Source organism: Lepidochelys kempii, chromosome 21 (genome assembly GCF_965140285.1).
Source record: "Lepidochelys kempii isolate rLepKem1 chromosome 21, rLepKem1.hap1, whole genome shotgun sequence".
Taxonomy (NCBI): Eukaryota; Metazoa; Chordata; order Testudines; family Cheloniidae; genus Lepidochelys; species Lepidochelys kempii.
The window spans coordinates 15,516,288-15,539,210 of record NC_136400.1 but is presented as its reverse complement, the minus strand read 5'-3'; the positions used below and the strand labels follow the sequence as shown (position 1 = coordinate 15,539,210).

The window sequence follows — 22,923 nt, the reverse complement described above, 5'->3', positions numbered from 1 at the left end:
ACCGAGACAGAAATCTCACCTGCACAGCAGTGGTTATTAGACCCTACTGCACCGCAGCTCCACATAGCCTCCTTGCCTCCAAACAGCCCCAGCTGGATCTGCATTCCTTCATGTTAAGATTGCTCTATACAGATCCCAAATCCCTGGTGGATTTGTTCCAGCTGAGTTCAGCAACAGCACTTAATAAAGAAATCACACACAGCCTTGCATCCTATGGGGATCTCAAAGCACTTTGCAAACACCCATTAATTCTCTCAACACCCCTGCAAGAAACTGACTGAGAAACAAACAGAGGCCTCGGGAAGAGAAGTGACTTGCCCGACATCACATGTCAAGTCAGTGACAGAATAGAACCCAGGAGTCCTGGCTCCTAGTCTTTTGACCTAACCACTAGAAGATACTGCCTCACAGAGCTGGGACTAGAACCCAGGAGTCCTGGGGTTCCTAATCCTTTGCTCTAACCACCAGCAACACTGCGAACAGTTTAGCTGAGCAAGTATGTAACTGACAGAGAAATGAACTCCAGTGTCCCTGTCTGAATCCAGCTCTGGCTACTAGTGTCCAGTGCCCAAAAGTACCTTGTGCTAGGAACAGAGGGAAGCAGATGCAGGGGCTGACAAACCGGTGCTGTGCCCACCGCTGAGCAGACAGTCAAGCTGGATCTTAGGTTCATGGCTGTCACGTTTTGGGCAGCTCTGCATGTTATGTTGCATTTAATGAACTAATTTGCATCTTTGTGAATTAAATTCACATGACCATACACCCTGCCCCAAACACTAGAGGGGCAGGGCGTGGAGATGCACAAAACTCGGCGGCTGTGAGTGCCGGAGTGTTCCTGGGGCCTGTCAGACTGGGGGTGCCGTAGACCCTTATCTTGTGTCCCCACCATCTCCATTGCTGCAGCCTTCCTCTCCTGGCTGCTCCTTGGATCCAGCAGGAGGGGCAGCGAGGGCGGCACCAGGCTGCCTGCTCCGAGCAGCCATCGCAAGCCACGGTGACAGCCCAGCAGGATGCGTGACATTTCAGCTGAACTGCAGAAAGGCTTGTCCCATGTCCACCAGCCCCGGTTAAGAGTCGGGGTTAAGCTTCTTTGTCACGCTCCTTTCAGCTGTGAAAGAATTCATTTCCTCCAGCCAGATGGGTGCAGGGCAAGAGCCCAGGGTATGAAGCAACGCTGCTCTGAGAGCCGGTTCCAGCTGAGTTGAGCTTAGCTTCATTCAAGGGAGCGAACAGACCAAAGGTGTTCGGCCCACCACGTGGCTGGGGCTAATGTAGCCTCCCTGTTCACAGCACAGCTAATGCCTGACACTGGCCGAGAGAAGCCCTGGCTGGGATGCGCCCACCCTTCTTTGCTCTTTGCTAGCTTCTCCCACGCAAAGGTCTCAAAGCAAGCATGAATTAATCCAAGCTCACGAATTAATCCAAGCTCATGAATTAATCCACCCCTCACCCAACCCAGGAGGGAGGTATCATTGTAACAGTGGGGAAACTGAGGCACAGAGAGGCGAAATAACTTGCCCAAGGTCACACCGCAAGTCAGCAACAGAGCCATACCTCCTTGTTGTTCTGTCCTGTGCATTAGCCAAAAGACCATCCTTCTCCACCCAGTGAAGGACCGGATGCTGGGGCCACTCTCCACAAGTCATGCTGGGCAGAAGCCTGTGTAATGGGGACCCTGGAAAGGGCTTTAACCCCTCCATAAAAGAGCTTGAGGCTCTGCAGAGAATTAGTGGGTCTAGCTCCACCCCTCCACTCCTCTCGCAGCAGCTGCTGCCAAATGGGCAGGTTCGGCTCCCTTTCCCTGCTGCTGGAGCCGGCAGAGACTTTCAGGGAGTGTCACGAGCAGGGTCTGGCTGAGAACAAACTAAAGGCAACAGCCAGAGGGCTCTCAGGAAAGGCTTTGGATTGGTGAGCTGGGCACTGCCAAGCGCCCTGGGCACACTGGTTTCCCTGCATTCATGCCCAGCATCTGTTTGCGTCCCGCAGATATTCTAGCAAATGGGTTTCCTGGTAGCAGCATTAATGGAAACGGCTTATTTGGAGTGAAATTCGACCCATGCCAAGGACCAGCACCTGGCCTATGCTTAAGTGCTTCTGTGCCCTCCTTGGTTCCCCATGCTCAGCTCTGCCAATGCTAACCTGCAGCCCTCCCTCCCCACCTCCCCAAGCAGCACAGCCTGCTGCTCACATCAGGCCATGCAGCAAGTTTGGGATATGGATGCAAAATTGCAGGTGCTGAGCATTTTTGAGAAGCTGGCCAAGAGGGGGCTGATTCTCAGGTGCTGAGCCCCCAGCCCTACCATGGGAGTCAAAAGCAGTTGCTGGCACTCAGCACCACTTCAAACCAGGCCAGCGTTGCCCAAGGACTTGGGAGCCACCCTCCAACTTATGTTGCCACAACAGCAGACCAAATGAGCACCCCTGCTCTGGGCCCCAACTTCCCATGCCTTGGTCATTAGGAACACTTATTTCACCAAAGTTTCCAGGCTTGTAAAGCTTCATCTGACAGACCCTTGGCCGTATTTCTACATCGCACCCCTCCTGCCCCAAGAGTGACTTCAACTGGCCAGTGTTTCTGGCTACTGCGAGCAGAGGGGTAGGTCTCGTGCCTACCCCTGTCGGGCCCCTGCAGGAGAACTCAAGCTGTTAAATGTGATGCACAGAGGTGAGAGAGAATTTCACAGGTGCATCTGTGAAGGCGCTTGTCTGGCTCCCGTTATCACAGTATCTGAGCATCTCACAGTCGTTACCATATTTAGCCACAACTCTCTCCCCCACACCGTGAGGCAGGGCAGTGCTATTGTCCCTGTTGTACAGGAGAGAAACTCAGGCCCAGAAAGACTAAGGCCCAGATCCTAAACGGTATTTAGGTGCCTAACTCCCGTAGACCCGTCTCAGAGGAGCTCCCTTGGGCGTCTCTTCAGATACATACCCTTGATGGGGAAGAAGCCCGGTGCAATGCTTATGGCAGTAGTTGGGGAGACCCAGGTTTAGTTCCCAGCTTTGCACTGTTCTTCCCCCTCTGGCGCGTGCATTTAAAGAGACACCAAAGGGAACTCATGCAGGGTTCTTGCAGGCGTCACTGCGTGGGGCTGTGGGAGTGAGGCCCGGACGTGGGGGCAGCTGCTTTCTTGTTCCACATGCCAGCCTGGGACAGAAGGAACGTGTTTTCCATCCCGGACAGCCTTGCTTTGGAAGTGAGGGCAGGGCTCCCCTCCCTCTCCCACAGGGGCTGTCTCTTGTACTTCTGCCCTTTGATGACACTTGTCTGATCAAACTGAACTGAAGCCCCTTTGGGCTGCAATGAAACACACAACCCCATGTGCCCAGTGAGTGATGATCTCCCCGGGACTTGGAGAGAAGCTTTCATCACACTGAACCAGCACAGACAAAAACCTGGCTGGCCTGATGTATTTTCACGGCCGTCCCCAAAGGCATTTTCAGATCGGACAGAATCTCAGCTTTCATCGAAATGTAAGTATTAGCTCTCGCGGGTGCAAAAAAGCGCTTTGATGTGACCTGAACGTAGCAGGCCGTGGCATCAGCTTGCGTTGATGACCGAGGCGTGAAAACTCTCCTGACCTCCAACCCTTTAATCTTACTGGGTGTGGACTCTGACGTCTACAGGTTTTCAGTTGTCAAAGACCATTTCTCAGCAAAAACTTGTGGCTTTCAGTGAAAATTTTCCGTTTTCAACAACTGATTCTTTTTAATCAAAAATCAAATGAGAAAAAAAAAATCATTCATTTCAGTTCTACTGAAAATTACTATAAAAAACGTTTTTTCCATGAAAAACTTGAAAAGTTTCAACAAAAAACCTGGTTACCTGCTGTGACGAAGTGGGACTGTTCTTAATGTTTCCTCTGAATATTTTGGGGGTGCCTCAGTTTCCCCTAGGCAGTTCTTAAGTATCTAGGTGGTGGGGTAAGGGTGTATGATCATTGCAGAGCCCTAGAGGGCAGGTGTGTGCAGGGGTCTGGACACAGAGAATGGCCGACACCCTGTTTCCTGGCAACTGATGGCCTGGACCCTTCCCCCCTGCAAGGTGAGAGCTAAAGGGTTGGAGAACAAAGGGATCAGGTGACCTCTGGCTCGGGAAAGGGACAAAGCCCAGAGGAGGAGGGGCTGGAGGGAGTTTCAGTTTGGGGCTGGCTGGGGACATGGAGTGAAGGGCAGACGTAGTTGTCTGGCTCACTGCCCCCAAAATGGATCCAGCTGAGGGGTCCCGTTCTCTGCACCTACAAGCTCTGTGTTAGACCATGTTCCTGTCGTTTAATAAACCTCTGTTTTACTGGCTGGCTGAGAGTCACGTCTGACTGCGAAGTTGGGGTGCAGGACCCTCTGGCTTCCCCAGGAGCCCTGCCTGAGCGGACTTGCTGGGGGGAGCGCACGGAGGGGCAGAGGATGCTGAATGCTCCGAGGTCAGACCCAGGAAGGTGGAAGCCGTGGAAGCTTTGTGTCCCGAAGACAGGCTGCTCACAGGAAGGCGACTGCCCCAGAGTCCTGACTGGCTTCATGGGGAGCAGTTCCAGAGCATCACCCGGGGACTCCGTGACACCTGCCTTTCGTAACTGTTGTTCTTCGAGATGGGTTGCTCATGTCCATGCCAAGCAGGTGTGTGCGTGCCGTGCGCACAGTCGTCGGAAGGTTTTTCCCCTGGCCTCACCCGTCAGGTCGGCTGTGGACCCCCCATGGAGGTGTATATAGGCCCCTGCCAGCCCACTGCCTCTTCACTTCCTTCTTGGTGGATACTCCGCTAGCGGGGAGGCGGGTGGGTCTTGGAATGGACGTGAGCTACACATCTCGAAGAACAAGAGTGACGAAAGTCAGGTAACCGTTTTTCCTTCCTCGAGTGATTTCTCACGTCAGTTCCAAGTAGGTGACTCCCAAGCAGCCCCTAGGAGGCGGGGCTGGAGTTCACCAAGTCGCAGACTGCAGGACTGCTCTGCCAAACGCAGCATCATCTCTAGCCTGTACGACATAAAGGTGTGAATAGACAAACGTGCCACCACCTTGCAGATGTCTTGAATAGGAACTGGCATCAGGAACGCTGTAGACGAAGCTTGTGCTCTTGTGGAGTGAGCCATTAATGCTGGGGCCGGTATCTTTGCTAGGTTGTAGCATGCCCTGATACAAGCCGTGATCCATTAAGAGAGCCTTTGGGACGACACCAGGAGCCCCTTCATCCTCTCAACAATCACAATGAAGAGCTGTGTCGATTTCTGAAACGGCTTTGTCCACTCAGTGTAAAAGTCTAACGCTCATCTGACATCTAAGGAATGGAGCTTAGGGAAGAACACTGGAAGAAAAGTGGCCTGATTTACGTGAAATTCCAAACTACCTTGGGGAGGAAAGCTGGGTGTGGCCGCAACTGCACCTTGTCTTTATAAAACACAGTATAAGGGGGCTCGGATATCAAGGCCTTGAGCTCAGACATCCTCGCTGATGTTATAGCCACTAGGATGCCACCTTCCAAGAAAGGCAAAGTAGACAGCATGTTGCTAGAGGCTCGAAGGGAGGGCCCATCAGCCTCGAGAGCAGCAGGTTGAGATCCCATGGGGGAATCGGCTGCCTTACTTGCAGGTACAGTTTATGTAGCCCTTTGAGGAGGCAGCCAACCATGGGGTTAGCGAATGCTGACTGTCCAGCTGAGCCGGGATGGAAAGCTGAAATAGTGCATCTTTATCGATGGTACCGCCACGCCGTGCTGTTTTAGGTGAAGTAAATAGTCCAGGATGAAGGGAATTGATGACCGCAATGGAAGAGTGCCCTTCTGCACAGACCAAATAAAAAACCTCTTCCACTTAGCCAGATAAGTGGCTCAAGTGGATGGCTTTCTGCTGCTGAGAACCTCCCTATCCGAGTCAGTGCATGCGGGCTCCAACAGGTTTAGCCATGGAGTTTCCATACTATGAGGTGGAGAGACTCTAGACTGGGATGCTGGAGGCGGCCGTGGTCCTGTGTCATGAAGTCCGGGACCATGGGCTGAGCTGTCCACCGAGAGGTCCAGCAGTGTGGTGAACCAGTGCTGACATGGCCACGCTGGTGATATCCAGATTATTGATGCTTCCTCTCATTGGACCTTGAGGAGGACCTTGTGGAGGAGCGGGAAAGGCAGGAATGTGGACAGCAGGTGCCTCTTCCAAGGAAGGAGAAAGGCGTCCGCGAGCGAGTCCGGGCTGTGATTCAGGAAGGAGCGGAACGGCTGACACGTCCTGTTCCGCCGTGCCATGAACAGGTCTATCTGGGAGATCCCCACCTTTGGAAAATGTCGATGGTGACATCCAGGCGGAGAGACCCCTCATGGTCGTGAAAGGAGCTGCTGAGGTGACTGGCCAGTTCGTTCGGCAAGCCCAGAAGGTTCAATGCCTCCAAGTGTATCGAGTGGGCGATGCAGAAGCCTCACAGCTTCAGGGCTTCCTGACACAGGGAGAGGAGCGAGCACCACCCTGTCTGTGCATACAGAACATCGCTGTGGTATTGTCTGCTGATACCGATTCACATCTGCCCCATGGATGGGTTTGGAACATCTGGCAAGCCAGGCAAACCGCATACAACTCCCTGACGTTGATGCGCAGCGAAAGTTCTGCCTGGGACCAAAGACTTTGAGTCCTGAGTGTGCCTAGGTGCGCCCCTCTTCTCATTGCTGAAGCATCTGTGACTAGGGACAGCGATGGCTGAGGTCCGGAGAAGAGTATTCCTGCACAGACTGCTTGCAGGTCGAGCCACCACCAGAGGGACTCAAGGACTGGAGGAGTGAGTGTGACCAGTCTGTCTAGGTGGTCTCGTTTCAGCCTCTATACCCAGGCTAGCCAAGCCTGACGGGGACGGAGCCGCAGCCTGGCGTGCTGTACCACATACGTGCAAGCAGCCATATGTCCGACCAGTTTCAGGCAATTCTGCACCACAGTGGTGGGGAATCTTCTGAGATCCTCTATGATGGCGCCCATGGCGGGGAAGCGAGATTCCGGGAGGAATGCTCTGGCCCGTCTGCAGTCCAGGAGGGCACCAATGAACTCTATCCTTTGAGTGGGGGTTATGGTCGACTTCAACATGTTCAGAATGAGGCCAAGCCCACGGAAGGTTGTCCGCACCAGGCTCACATGGTTCTCCACTTGGGCCTGGGAGTGGCCCTTGGTTAGTCAGTCATCTAGGTATGGGAATACTTGCACATGCTGCTTCCACAGGAAGGCTGCCACGACCGCCATGCACTTGGTGAACACCTGAGGGGCCGTCGAGAGGCCGAAGGGAAGGGCCGTGAACTGATATTGGGTGTTGCTGACCACGAAACGGAGAAACCGTCTGTGGGATGGAATTATGGACACATGAAAGTACACGTCCTTCAAGTCGAGGGCCGTGTACAGGCCCCCGGATCCAGGGAGGGAACCATGGAAACCAGGCAGACCATGCGGAACTTTAACTTCTTCATGAATCTGTTTAGGTTTCGCAGGTCTAAAATAGCCCCGAGCCTACCCTTGGCCTTGGGGACGAGGAAATACTGGGAGTAGAACCCCCTGCCCCGAACTCCAGAGGAACCTCCTCTACTGCCCGAGTTGTCGGAGCATTTGCACCTCCCTGCACTAGAAGTTGCTCATGAGAAGGGTCCCTGAATAGGGATGGGGAGGGTGGGAGGGAAGACAGGAGGGAACAGAATTGGAGAGCATATCCCAGTTCTACCATTCTCAAGACCCATCAGTCTGAGCTGATTTGAGCCCAGGCATGGTAGAAATGGGATAGATGATTCACAAAGGGAGGGGAAGGATCCAGGATTTGGACTGGTGCATCGCCTCCAGGCGCACCTGCAAAAGTTTGGCTTAGAGACTGAGGGTTGCTTTACTGCGCCCTGACCCTGACTAGAGGAGGACTGAGAGGGCCACCTCCTGTTACTCCTGCTCCGCTTCCTGTTATAGTCCTGCCTGGGAGGAGCTGAGTAGAAGCGAGGGGCAGGTTGTGGCTTGAAGGGCTTTCTCTGGGGGGCTGGCGTATGAAGCCCCAGGGACTTAAGGTTTGCCCGCGAGTCCTTCAGGCTGTGGAACTCAGTATCTGAGTGCTCTGAAAAGAGTCCTGACCAGTCAAAAGGCAAGTCCTGGATGGTGTTTTGGACTTCTGTCGTCCGAGTCGCTGAGTCCGCCGAGTCCCACCTCCAGGACAGCCACAAATTCAGAGCAGGAGTCCACTGGTAGCAGTTCCTGGAACTTGGACAATGTGTTCCAGGAATTGTAGCTATTGTGGTTCAGGACTGCTGGCTGGTCGCCTATGTGAAGCTGGAGCCCCCCGGTAGAACACACCTTCCTACCCAAGAAATCCAGATTCTTTACTCTTGGACGTAGGGGTCGGCCCTGGCTGTCCCTGTCTTTCTTTCTGGTTGGCCAGAATACCTGGGTGAGGGTGAGTAAACATGTGCTCATACCCTTTGGATGGCACAAATTATTTCCTCTCTACCCCTTTTGCTGTGGGGAGAAGAGAGGTGGGTGTTTGCCACAGCACCTTAATAGTGTGCCAAATAGTTTTAATGAGGGGCAAAACCATCCTCGCAGGGCCCTCAGGGACCAGAATGTCCACCATAGGGTCCGTCTCCTCCGAGACCTCCTCCGCCTGCATGTTTAGGTTTTGAGCCACCCTCCTGGGCAGCTCCTGGTGTGCCTTGGTGTGCATGGCAGGCAGTATGGTGGAAGTGCCCGCCACTGCTTCATCTGTGGAGGATGCCCGCAGGGGCAACGCGTCTTTCTGCCCCCTGGTTCGCAGCGATCCTCCTGCATCAAGACATGTTGTGTGGTGCTGGGGACGGTGCTGGTTCCCGGGCTCGCACCTGTCTTGGTTCCGGTGCCGACCTCCGTGCCCATCTCCTGCCCTCACACAGGTTCCTGGCTACCGAAGTCGATGATGGAGGGACCCAAGCCTCCGAAGCCACCAACAGGGATCTGGACCCCAGCCCTTGGGCTGGATGGTAGGCCCATGGTGTCCAGTAGGGCCATTGAACCGGCACCTGCCACTGCAGAGGCCAGGACATCACGGGGAGCAGCTGCCCTTCTTGTCTCGAGCGGTGCCTGGAGCGATGCCAGCTCCGCCCAGAGGTGTACTGCTCCACCTCCAAGTCCACTGAATATGCCGACTTTGGCGGCCAGGGCGGAGCAGACCGAGACAGTGCTGGGGAGTGGCGCTGAGGTGAGGGCGAGCGGTGCCGCCTCATTGCCGACTTGCCTCTCGAGGGCACGGTGCTTCTCTGCAGTGCCGATGTCCTCGCAGGGGACTGCGCCGTCGTTGCGATAAGGTCCATAGCCACCTCAAAGGTGTCCAGCGTAGAAGGAAGGTCTATGCCCTCCTCCCGACACTCCCGCCCCGGGGAATCCACGAGAACCGGGCGTGCTGGATCTCCCCATGAGGCCGGAGTCAACCGTTCCGGCAGAGTTGGAGCGGGAGCAGCGTTTCCCGATGCAGGACACAGCCCGCCTGTGCCTGCTCAATTCACTACTTCGTGGGAGAGCGCACTCAGTCTGTCCTCTTCTTCTTGTGTGGCACCGGCAAATGGGAGCGGTGCCAGGCACTCGCACCGGAAGGAGTCTTCAGCACTGGGGAATAGCGGTGCCGAGGCTCCTTAGAGCCCGAGTCCTTTCTCGGTGCCACGGCCTCCCTTACCGAGGCCGGCGTGCTCCACAGCAAAGTGCTGGGCTTGGGGGCGGACGCCGCCTGGCCCGGCTGAGGACAAAGAGCTGATTCCATAAGGAGCAGTTTCAGCCTAAAGTCCCTCTCTGCTTTGGTCCTTGGTTTGAAGCCTCTGCACATTTTGCACTTATCTGTGTGACGTGCCTGTCCCAAGCACTTCAGACAGGAGTCGTGTGGGTCTCCCTTTGGCATGGGCTTCAGACAGGACCCACACGGTTTGAACCCCTGAGACCCAGGCATGCCCCAGACCCCGGGGAGGGGAAACGTGATGGGTGGGTGGGGGACCCCAACTGAAACTTATCTAAACTAACTACACTATTTACACTAACTGTAAGATTTTAACTATTTACAGATAACACTGGAAGAAAGTCCACAAGGGGATCGTTTGCTTTTCGCAAGAGAGAAGCTCCAACGACCGTGACTGGCGGTAAGAAGGAACTGAAGAGACAGCGGGTTGGCGGGGACCTACGTACACCACCATGAAGGCGCGACTCTAGGGGGCTCCACGGCCGACCCTATGGGTACCGCTAGGGGGAAAACCTTCTGGTGACTGTGCACACGGCACGCACACTCCTACTTGGAATCGACATGAGCAATCACTCGAAGAAGAATGAAAATTGTCTGCCAAAAAGCTCTTCTCATTGAAAACAATGCTTGGACCAAAACCCCCTCACCCAGTTCTAATGGTGATACTTTAAATGTCGTCATTCATATTAAGTTGCTGCCCGTGAGTGGGAGGTGCCGCAGGGCAGGGAATTCAGAAGACGGGACATAACGCAGGAGACGAGGTGGAGGACAGAGAAAGAAGAGAAACAAAGAGCAAGGACAGTGATAGTGCCGAGACTTTTCCCCCACTGAGTGACGACGGATGTGAGTAACAAATAGTTATGAGAATGAAGGACGTGGTCCTGCCCCATTGAATCAATGGGGATTTTGCCATTGATTTGAATGGGAATGGGATGAGACCCTAAAGATTTAGTTACTACATAGAGGCCAGATTCCCACTTTGATCTTTAGGGCAACATTCCGCTGATGTCAGTGGACGTTCTGACCTGAACTCAGGTGAGCATTCACCTGCATCCGCTGCCCCACGGGCCAGATTGATTAATGCCAGCCAATCCTTCCCCATGATTTGACAGGCTTTCCCCTAAACTCACAACTCGTCCCAACGCCTTGTCTCGCGAAGCTGGCTTGGAAATCTTGGGAGACCAGGCTAGAATCTCCTGAGATTTGTGCAATATTCTGCTTCTGAGCTCCCTTTTCGTTGCGGGTCAGGCTATGCGCTCTTGGCTGAAACGACAACAGTGCAAAGACATGCAACAAAGATGAGAAATAACCGCCTGGGAGGGAGAAATTAACCCAAGAAACTCCAGAATGTTTGGCTCTGGTTTGACCTGAAGTCTGGGATGCAGGGGAGGAGTTCTCAAGAGGCAGTTGGGTCTAGTGGTTTAAACAACAGACCTGAGAATTCTTCTCCTGAGTGTCATGGTGTAACCTGACGACCAGTCACTTCTCTCTGTGCCTCAGTTTCCTGCACAGCAAAACAGAGACAGTGATACTTACCTACCTCCCGGGGCGGGGGGCTGTGAGGGTAAGTGAAGGTTTATCGAGCACTTTCATGAACAGATTAAGAGCTACAGAAGTGCTAAGTTCTGGCTCAGACTGCAGCTGGAAGCACATGTAAGAGATCAGAATCTCTTTCTGGGTCACTGTCATATTGCCGTTATACCTCCATTGCAAAGGGATCTTAGCTCAAAGATTTCCCTGTGGTTCCTGACTCTCGGTTTGAGGCTTGAGCTGCGTGGGGTGGCGCCTGCCCTTTGCTAGGTCTGCTCAGTCCCTGGCGAGCCCCCTCTGCAGCGTCCTGGATGAAGCAGTCGTGATGGCTATTTAGCTCTAAGCAGGGTGTGAGTGTTTGGCTTGCTCTAAATTCACTCCAGCTGAGGATTTCTCAGTGTAATCCAGATACTGTATACCGCCTGCACTTCTCGCTCATGTTATTAAGTACTGCAAAGTACCAGGTGGGCAGTGATGAAGTGGGACTGTTCTTAATGTTTCCTCTGAATATTGTGGGGGTGCCTCAGTTTCCCCTAGGCAGTTCTTAAGTATCTAGGTGGTGGGGTAAGGGTGTATGATCATTGCAAAGCCCTAGAGGGCAGGTGTGTGCAGGGGTCTGGCAACTGATGGCCTGGCCCTTCCCCCCTGCAAGGTGAGAGCTAAAGGGCTGGAGAACAAAGGAATGACGTGACCTCCTGGCCCCGGAAAGGAACAAAGCCCAGAGGAGGAAGGGCTGGAGGGAGTTTCAGTTTGGGGCTGGCTGGGACATGGAGTGAAGTGCAGATGTGGTTGTCTGGCTCACTGCCCCCCAAAATGGACCGAGCTGAGGGGTCCTGTTCTCTGCACCTACAAGCTCCGTGTTAGACCATGTTCCTGTCATCTAATAAACTCTGTTTTACTGGCTGGCTGAGAGTCACGTCTGACTGCGAAGTTGGGGGGCAGGACCCTCTGGCTTCCCCAGGACCCCGCCTGGGTGGACTCGCTGGGGGAAGCGTATGGAGGGGCAGAGGATGCTGAGGTCAGACCCAGGAAGGTGGAAGCTGTGTGAGCTGTGTGTCCTGAAGACAGTCTGCTCACAGAAAGGAGACTGCCCCAGAGTCCTGACTGGCTTCATGGGGAGCAGTTCCAGAGCATTACCCGGGGACTCCATGACATGGGCTAAGAGACAAACTTGGATTCTGATCCAGATCTGGGTCTATATATTCAGATGGTGGGGGGAGACCATTCTGTTGTGTCCATTACAAAAGCAGGAGTCAGCAGCAAAATTCCAATCCACCTCCAGGTTCCAAAGCCACCCGTCCCTCCTCCACGCTCAGAGTCTGGGGGTGTTTATATCCAGCTCATCTCTTCTGGTGACCTTAGGAGATCCTTCAGCTGCATGGCCCCCATGAAACAGAATCTGACATGGTCACTGGGGTGCAGACCGGCCCAGCAGAGGCTGACTTCTAATGACCAGCTGCGCGTCCCCCCAGGAGGGCAGCCGCAATAGGCTGTAAACACCGGAACAGCCACTGTTTTGCAGAGACAGCCAGAGAAAAAAGAGTTGATCACTAGTCAAGCTTCCAACTGACCCTTTACTGCAGCTGCAGGTCAGCATGTCTGGCTTTAAAATCACTTGAGAGACTTAGTACAGGATTTGAACCCACAGCCCCAGCACACTCCCACTGACTGCCCTCTTATTGTGTGCTAGAACCCACCCATCTAAGTACATGCCGCCTGCCACATATATTTGCCACCCTCCTGGTGCATGACTGAGCCTGCTCCGCATTAACCTTCTCTCCCCACTCTGTGCGCTGCCCACCCAATATGCTAATAAGCCTCCTCCCCTGCAGACCTGAGCCCATCCTGCCCTGAGTCCCTTTCCGTGCTGTATCAGAACCCAATCCCAGCAAAAACGACTGCACACTCACGCCTCTCCTTCCAGTGTGTCTGAGGGCAGTCCTGATTGCACTTCCCAGTCCTCTCTGTGGATCCCAAACCCCACTGCAGCCTGGGTTATCTATCAGCAGATCTGCTGGAAAATTAGAATTCCCATCCCGTGGACAATTCTGACATTTCAGCAAACTATCAACATTTTTGGTGATATGATGAAATGAAACATTTTGACCTTTCTGATCAAAAGGAAACGTTTCAACATTCCCAGAATGAAATATTTGGCTTCAGGTTAGTTTGACATTCATCTGGGTCATGATCCCCTCTCCAAGCGACTGCATTACCCTATCAAATTCACAGTCCACTGTTGTCAATTTCATGGTCATAGGATTTTAAAAATCATAAATTTCACGATTTCAGATATTTAAATCTGAAATTTCAGGGTGTTGTTACTGTAGGGGTCCTGACCCAGCTCTGAAGGCAGCAGTGCACAAGTAAGGGTGGAACGGCATGGTATTGCCACTCCTACTTCTGCGCTGCTGTTGGCAGGGTGCTGCCTTCAGAGCTGGGTGCCTGGCCAGCACCCGCCACTCTCTGGCCTCCCAGCTCTGAAGGCAGTGCAGAAGTAAGGATGGCAATATTGTGACCCTCCCTACAATAACCCTTGCGACAACATCCCCCCCCACCCCGCCACCCCGCCCCTCTTTTGAATTAGGACCCCTAATTTGAGAAACACTGGTCTCCCCTGTGAAAGCTGTATAGTACAAGAGAAAAGTAAATGGAAGACCAGTTTCACAGAGAAGATCAGATTTCACAGTCCATGCATGTTTTTCATGGCCGTGAATTTGGTAAGGCCCTACTCATGGGAGTTGTAGTTTGCATGCCTCAAGCTCCCATTCTCCTCTATGGGCAGGAATCCCTGTTCGAACTACATCTTCCATGATGCACCGCGCGGTTCAACTAAAGGCAAGATTGTGGTGCATCATGGGAGTTGTAGTCTAGCTAGATAGCCTGACCCATAAAGGAGAATGGAGACAAGAGGCACTCAAACTGCAGTTCTCAGAAAGTATCATGGCAGCTCAGGCAAACACAGGTTAACATCAAACTGACCTGAAATTAAATGTTTCGATTCAGTTCGACAAACCAAAGTCTTTCAACCAGGTTGACCGGACCTGAAACAAAATATTTTGTTCAGATTTTCCCAACAGACAACTGAATAATTTTGTCAAAATTGAAATTTGCCAGCAGAAAATTTTGACTTTGTGGAAACTGTATTTTCTGTTGAAAAAACATTTTAATGTGAAATTCCCACCCAATGTTTAGCCAGATGCCTGAACCTCTGCCTTTCCAACTGACAAAAAGTGACCAATGACACTTGCCCCAAACATACCTGATAACCCAGCATGCTTGGCTGGCTCCAGCCCTGACACAGGACCTCAAAGACACCTCACCCCCCAAACTCACCTCTCAGACTGCACCCCACTCACCTCACTTTGCCTGTGTCCCACTGCTGACGTTCTAAAAGGACTTCCCCCCGCCCTCTGCCCCCAGTTTCAGTGGAATACTGGATTCTTCTTCACTTCCTGTCTCAAACTGTAGAGGAGTGTGCTGTTGAAAAGGAGCCGTGTCCCACCTCAGAGGTGGCCGCATGTCAGTAGTAAGTGATGTGATCCATTTGTCAGTAGAGGATGCTCAAAGTATGTAGGGAGAGTACTGCATACCTCGTTTTGAATCATGTGATCCTGCTGTATACTGGAATAGGGTACAAACTGGCTGTGAGTATCAGACACCAGGGTCTGGTGAACCATGCTGGGATCTTCCAGGGGGAAGATGCCAGAGCGATATACGTTTAAATGATTGCTGTAATTAATAGTAATATAATTAAATCTTAGCTCTTATATAACACTTTTCATCAGTAGATTTCAAAGTGCTTTACAAAGGAGGTCAGTATCATTATCCGCACTTTACATCTGGGGAAACTGAGGCATGGGGCGGTGACGTGACTTGCTCAAGGTCCCCCAGCAGGTCGGGGGCAGAGCTGGGAATAGCTATGACTCCTGAGTCCCCGTCCAGTCCTCTATCCACCAGGTCATAAGTATAACCAATGTTTCCTTGGTGCTCACGATGTCTCCCTCCCTAGTGGTGGCCGGGCCAGATGAGGGTTGAGGAGTCTGCTACAGCTTTCAAGCTGCAAGGGCTCTTTTAGCTCAGGTGGTGGAGGCTCCTGGTTACACAGTCCGCGGTCCCAGGTTCGACTCTGCTACTAATGCCCCAACAAAGGGCATCGCATTACGTGGGAGCCGAGAGAGGGGCTGGATCTCACCGACCCCAGCATAAATCCAGAGGTGACTGCACTGAAGCCAGGGCAGTTTTTCTGGATTTACACCAGGGTGAAGGAGATCAGAATCTGGTCCAAGGAGGGGATGGGCAGGTGGAGGTAAGGAGGCTAAAATGGAACATGGGACAATGCAAGAGGCAGTGACTGAAGGGCACTGAGTACATGGAGACCCCACTGCACCCTCCATCAGGTCACACCCCTACAGTGAACTCCACTCGACCTCCCTCTTCCCTGCCACCCTCTCTCTGGCCCTAGCTGCCACCCATCAGCATGAACTAACTGTGAGGCTGCTGGGTCCTTCTGGGCTGGGACTGTCTGTGCTCTAGGGGGGACTGCACACTGGAGGGATCCAACAGCTTTGCAGGCAGATGTGCTGAAGCCCAGCAGGAGAGCTCTGGGGCGCTGGGCACAGCCAGGCACGCTGCTCGCCCCTCCAGCAGGAAAGGAGGGAGCTGCTTTCCCCCTTAGAGATTCCTGTTGCCTGGTCAGGGGCTGTGGGGCTGCAGCAGGAGTAACAGGCTGTGGGTGGGGGTATCATAGTGGGGGGAGTCCAGGGGTTTCAAAGGAGGAATGGGGGCTGATGGGAAGATAGGTGGAGAGGAGCCCAAAAGTGTGGGAGGGTCAGATAAACTGAAGACAAGCCTCACTGCAGGAGTGTGGCCTGGTGGTTAAATCAGGGGACGGCACTATTCCCGTCTCGGATACTGAGTTGCTCTGAGATGTTGGGCAAAGCCCTTCGGTGCCTCAGTTTTCCCATCTGTAACATGGGGGGGGAAGAATCTCTGGGGACCTGAAAGGCTGGATTTGTTAAAACTTGTAAAGAAAGGATGGCCCAGTAGCTACGTCCCTAGCCTGGGACCCAGCGGATCTCAATTCTCTACTCTGCAACAGACTCACTGTGTGACCTTGGTCAAGTTTCTTGAGGGTATGTCTATGCTGCAAAACAAACAAACAAAAAAACCCCCCCAAAACCCATGGCAATGAGTCCCAGGGCCAGGTCTACAGACTGGGGCTCATGCCATGGCACTAAAAATAGCAGCAGAGACATTCCCCCTGGGACTGGAACCCAGCTCTGAGACTCGCTGCCATGCGTGTTTTCTTGCAGCGCAGATGTACCCTTAGTCTCGTTGGGTCTCAGCCCCCCCTCACGTGTAAAATGGTGCCCAGGGCACTGCCTGGCTTCCCAGGAAAAATGCACTGGCGATCGCCAGGTGCTCCCATGGCTGCAGCGACGGGGGCCAGGGATGGGCCAGGGAGAGGCAGAAAGATGCAGGGGGACGTGGTTTTTGTTTCAGTTCAAAGGATACTCAGCAGCAGCCTGTCAACGGCTTCTGGCGGAGAGGGGGTCCCGGCCCAAAGCTCCTCCCCTGCCACCTTATGGGGTCACCCCCAAGGGAAACGTCCAGGGTCCCTTATCCCCAGCCCGGCTGCTCCACCCTGCCTCTGACTGCAGCAGTCAGGACAACGCGCTTGTCAGGAGCAAAGTGCTGAGAGGGCCCCTCCGACAGGGGCAGATGGGGGCAGAAAGACCCTGGCTCCCAGCCTGCCCTTTCCCAGGGGCTCACCCCAGGGGCTGGTGCAGGACCAGGGGTGATTCCAACTTCAGCTGAATTGGGGGCGGGGGGGGGGGAGAGGAGGGAGAACAGGGGCAGAACCGCAGTGAGCATTAGGAGCCAGGTTACCCTGGTGTAAATCCGGACTGATGCCACTGACTCCCTCCAGCCCCTCGCCCCTGCCGCTGGGCTGGGGGCTCCGGAGCGAAAGCTGCGCCGGGCAGCCCCGTGGGCAAGGCAGAGCTGCCCCGCGGCCGGGCACCCCCTGTCCCGTCCCAGGAGACCACCCCCGGGGCCGGGAGCCCCGCAGCGCCTGGGGCTCCCCGTGCCCGCAAACTTCCACTGCCCCGGGGGCCAGGAGCGCCCCCGCCCCCCCAGCCGGCTGCACTTCCCCGGGGGATCCCCCCTCCCCGGACAGCGGGCAAGCGCCGCGCTCTCTCCTGCTCGGGGGGCTCCGGCTTACCGGGCAGGTGCCGCGGCCGCGGCTCTCCGGAGCACTGCAGGACTTGGGCTCGGGCGCCCGGCCCGCCGGTGCATCGCCCCCAGCCCCCGCCCCGCCGCGCCGCGCCGCCTCCCCGCTCTGCGGTAGCGCGAACACCGCTCGCTCGCCATTGGGATGCCTCTCACATCCCGCTGCACCGGCTCCCCGCCTGCGCCCTGCCCCCGGGGGCGAAACTCTGCCCGGGCCGGGGGTGGGAAGAGCCCCGGAACTTTCTGCAGCCTGCCGTAAGGGGAGCCAAGCTGGGCCCCTCCAGCCTCCCTGTGAGAGGGACAAACGCTGCAGGGGCAGCCCGCCGCCCTTGCCCCCTGCAAGTGCATTGCACGGGCCGGACTGGGGGGGAGCTGGGGGCGAGCTGGGGGCGGGGGGGTCACGGCTTGTGTCTCTGGGCATGGCAGCGCGGGTGGCCCTGCAGACATGCACAGTCGTGCGGGGTGCATGTCAGTGTTCACACGTGTGCCTGGGCCCTGTACCTGGCAATAGGTGGCTCTTGCTGCAGAGACAAACTTGCATTTTCCTATATTTCTAAGGCTACTAAATATACTCTGGATTTAATTCCCTGCTGAGGCCCCTGCAGTTACACCAGCAGTTACTCGGGCCCTAGAGTTCTTCCTCAGGATTTTTTTTTTTTTCATTAGGTTGTTTTAGGAAGGAACCCGATTCCCCTCTGCCTGAGGCTTTTGCATAGACACACAGTCTTAGCCCCGGCTTTGTTCTCAGGGGGATGAGAAGGGGAGAGCAGGGCTGTACTATGGGGCGGGGGGGGAGTGAAAGTAGGGCAGGGGGTAATAAAGCTCTTTAGAGAAGATTCAGGGTGGAGGGAATTCAGTGAGTCCTAAATTGCAAGGCCCAAAGCAATCACTCTGCTCAGCTACTCTCACCCTTACATAACACAGGCTGGAGAACTGCACCAGGGATTCCTGCAGCCGGTGCTTAGAGTGGTCTGAGAAAGCCTGGGGGGGAGGAGAGGACTTTCCTCACCTGGGAGCGGCAGCTTTGGTAAAACACCGCTTAAAGCGCACCCTGGCTTAAAATGTTTTTATTTTTTTTGGCTGGGAGGGGCCCCCCACCCCCCAAGCACGGCCTCCATCAAGCCCATCGCTGGTGGCTGAGCTACAGCACGGTTTTTATTTCATTCTTTTAAAAACAGAGACACCCTCGGCTGATTTGCAGATGCTAAGCACTGCAGTACGCACCCTGGGCCTAGGGACATGGTTTCACGGGTTAAATCCCCTCCCTCTTAAACATCTGCACCTTATTTCTAGCCTCAGGGTTTCTAGCTTCAGCTTCCAGGCACTGGGTCTTGCTCTTACTGCCAGACTTTTTGGTTTTTTTTTAAAAACACATCCAGCCTTGGGTGCAATCAAGTGCATTTGAAAGGCAAAGTGAACAAATCACTCTTCAGAAAGGTCGCCCTGAGCAGGGACAAGAGGGGGCAGGGGGCTGAGAGCTCTAGTTGGGGGTGTGGGATGAAAGGTTTGGGGTGCAGGCTGCCCCGGGGCTGCAGTGGGGAGAAAGGACTTCCCCCAGCCCTCTCTCGCCACTGCAGCCAGGGGCGAGGTGCCTCTCCCCACTTGCATGGCCCTTGAGAGCCTGCTCCTCAGCTGTGCAGCTTAGAGAGGATTTGGCCAGCACTGGAGGGCGGATTAGGGGAAAGGGGGAAATAAACCTTCCTTGCCCCTCACCCTTTGCCTGTTCCATCTAAAGACAGGGGGAGAGCGAGGGATGCAATGAGAAGCAAGAGAGCCGGAAAGAGTTTAAATGAAGCATTTCCCCATCTTTTGGTTTGGCCGCTAAGCGGGGGCAGAGACTGGATGCCTCTCCCAGTGTGTCACTTTATGGCTCCTACTGGGACAGGAGAATGCTGGGGCCGGGAGCTCAGGGTGAGCACAGTGCTGGGAGTCACGACCAGCCTTTAGAAGATGGGACAGTCTGTTCCAATCCTCCTCCCTGTCAAGGCAGCCGTGTTAGATTGATTTCTGGAAATAATTTATAATGCAATAAGAAAGAAACCCCATAGCTAATGTGTTAAGGAAGCTGAAGGAGGCCATAAAGCTGCCTTGGTGCAGCTAGACGACTACAGCAGCATGGGCAGCTGCAAATTGCCATTGATTTTGATCCTACATCAACTCATTGATTCTATCCAGGGCCTGTCATGCTAGCCCAGGCAGAGTCAGGGATCCCTTCATCAAGCCTTTGCATTTAGATCTCTTGAGCCCAAGCCAGAAAGCTGATGGGGAGCAATTTAAGTCCTCGGTCAGCTGGAGGTCATTTCCTTTGGAATCAGTGGGCTGCTTAACTGCTCGTTGCCTCAGTATCCCCATCTGTGAAAGAGGATCTTATGATCTGGGTTATGATTTAGATTGTGGTGATGACTAGAGGCAAAATACTAGTTAGACCACCTCTTCCACAGCCTGGCCTAAGAAGGGGTGAATTGCCCCTGCTAGCCCTTTGCTTACTCTACTAAACTGGCTGGCTTTCAGGGACTCACCCACGCCCTGTTCTTCCAGGGGGAGAATACCATTTCACAAGACCATGTTGCATTTTGGACCACACACAGCTTTCGACGTTGTCCCAGTGGTGGTGGAGAAAATCCACTTCAATTTTTCATCAGACAGTTGGGAAAGTTCTCACACATAAAATTACTGCTGCTTCGCAAACTCAATCACGGGCAAACATCGGCGGGAAAGATGCCTGGAGCAGATTGCTCGAACAGCTCTGTTGGTGAGGCATCGCTGGTGGACATTCGGGATGGGTTCTGAGGTCTTTGTCTTACCCCTTCTAACACAGTGTGGCTCTTAGCCCCCTCTAGTGACAGGACCATGCAAAGTAGTGTATGAATCCACTAGCAAATACCTGGAGAGTTTAGCTCAAGCAGGAGATACTTTTAGAGCGAGAGGCGATGGGTTCAGCCCCTGCAGAAGACGGTCCATTGAACGTCTTGTTATGCTTGGAAGGAAGAGATTTCTACTATCATGACAGTCCAGCCATGCTACGTAGCCTGTGTTTTCTAGTTCTCTTCTCCTCCTTCTCCAACCCCAGTGCCTTCAGGTACCCACTCCAGCATCCCACTAAACAGCACTGATGAACAGCATGGGGGCAGGATGGTTTCAGCAGGTCAGTGGCAGGTTTGTTTTGCTTGTGCGCATCACTCTTTATCCTTCCAGGAGCCATAAAAGATGGGGTAGGGTTGAGTAGGTAAGTCAGGCACTTGTATTCCCCCTTTCCAAGGAAACATCCAGTAAAAAATAAAAGGGAAACTGATCCAAGGGAACACAACACAATTAACGGGTGGAACTTCACACCACAAGTATCAATGAAGCCAAGAACTCAGTAATATGAAGAGAGAGAAAAAAAGACAGATACTCACATGAGTAATGAGAAGATCCACAGTTACAGTAGAAAGAGAAATAATACAAGGGATTAAACTGCAACTTCAAGGCACTGCCTGACAGAGATTAAGAAGAAGCTTCATTGAGGCTGCAGGGGAAACACAGATGTGTCCTGACCCAACACAGCCCAGGGCTTTGTGGTTCTTCTCAGTCTGCCTCAGAAGGTTTTTATTACTGAGCATATTTTGGATGCATTCTCCTTGCAAGTGTTTATTCTAGGCACACTGCTCACCGCACTTGCCTCTGTGGGAGCTGACCAGGGCACTGCAATTTTGGATGCGGTTTTGAAGTTACCGGGAAGGAAGATGGGCTCCTATACCTATTAGAATTGTTCATGGTAAATTACGTCACTTTTACATCTCTGCAACGCGCCCTGAAGCTCTAACCTAACTCCAGCACATCAGAAGCACCAGCGCAGCTCCATGGGCAAGAAAACATTCACCATCCGGTGCCCACGTTCTTCTGAAGAAGTCAGAGTCCTTCCAAACCAGATCTCTGTTTTAAAGCGGGTCCTTCACTTTAATGTGCTCTCTCTACCCGGTTTGCTCCAGTGCCCAACCACAATGATTTCCCCGGTTCCTTTGGGCACCACTGCAGAGATGCAGGATGGAATCAGATGTATCCCCAGTCACACCTTAGTTTTTAGCGCCTACCACCTTGTACAGAGATCTTGTCAGCTCTTCCAAGCCGAGCAGGCTAGGGCTGGGTGTGGACTTGGATGGGAGATCTCCCTAAAGAGCAAAGGTGACAGCATTGCTTCAGTAGGGGGCACTCAGTCAGTACTGAATCAATGCATGGATTGTGAAACCAAAGTCCCAGCTGCTGTGTTTGCTACAACCCCATAGTGATGAAGGAGGGCATTAGCCCTGATCTCCTGACCAAATGAATTGCAACCTATGTCCTTAAATTCCTCCTGGAGCACCACTTCTCCCCCCCCCCCCGCCCCCACCTTCCTGTCCTAAAAACTCATGCTATCATTTACATATGCACTCTCTGCTTTGCAGGGGTCAACACTGTGAGGTGTTCAACCTGAGACACGCGGGGGCAGCTATTCCGACGTGCTCAGCACCCAGCAGCTCCCGCTGAGACAGGGCGCCTTTGTTCCCTAACCGTGCCACAGGGATAATCATTCTTCCTTTCTCTGATCTATTTAGCCTGTGAGCTCTTTGGAGCTGGGATGAGTCTGACTCTGGGTCTGTGCAGTGCCCAGCCCAGATTAGCTGGGTCCAACACCCTAATGCACCTAACCCGGACTTTCTGGGAACTGAGGATCACAGGACACTGATCTTGGGGAGGATCCACTCCAGCCTCTTGCTGCATTTTGGGGTCTCCAATGAACCTAGATTCCATAGAAGGGCATGCGATCCAAACCAGACCTAACACATGGCAAGTCCCATGTTACCGCTCTGCAAAAGCGTCAAAAAACAAAACGAAACGAAAAAAAAAACACCCTTAACTGGCCTGAGTGTCACAGGAAACTGGGGTCAAAACCCCTGAGCCCACCTGGCCTGGCCTCAGGTGGAAACCCCGGTGAAAATGAGAGCTATGAAGCTTGTCCTGATATTCTGCACAGCTCTTTCTATTGCCAGACACTGAGGCACAGTGCTCTGCTCCAATTACCAGGCCATACTTCCTTCCCAGACCTGGCCACCTAGTCCCCTGCTCACACACCCCTCTGACAGCCAGAAATAGGACCCAGGGTCTCCAACCCCCACTCTCCCAGGCCTGCTCTATTCATTAGAGCTCACAGAGGCAGTGTGCATGCACATTGCTGCACCTATTGGAAACCAGCTGCTGCATGGTAATCGATTTCCCAAGGCAGGTGCTGATGAATGCCAACATGGCAAGGGGTTGCAGCCCGGTGGGGAGATGGGAGAGCTGTGAGCAAGGATCCTCCCAGGGGCAGCCTCCTGATTCATCGCACAGCTGATTGCTTGGAGACGAGGACACGCAAAGTAGCTCCAGTCCAGCCGTGCCAGGCTCAGGAAATGGCTAACTTCCTAATAAGAAAATACCCAAAGCGTCTCTCATTTTCCCCACCGAGCTGGG

General features: G+C 53.7%; 1 protein-coding gene across 5 annotated transcripts in view; it reads right to left on the bottom strand.

Moving 5' to 3' along the window:
* Positions 1-22,923, bottom strand: part of SYT2 (synaptotagmin 2) — a 187,611-nt gene that overhangs the window by 79,919 nt on the left and 84,769 nt on the right. The window contains exon 2 of one of the 5 annotated variants that reach the window (XM_073319716.2): positions 14,203-14,264. The exons of 3 other annotated variants lie outside the window; for them this stretch is intronic. The gene's annotated coding sequence lies outside the window, so the exon portion shown is untranslated. Of the gene's footprint in view, positions 1-14,202; positions 14,265-17,446; positions 17,516-22,923 lie in introns of those variants that run through there. One more of the 5 variants, XM_073319721.2, reaches the window with a different exon arrangement.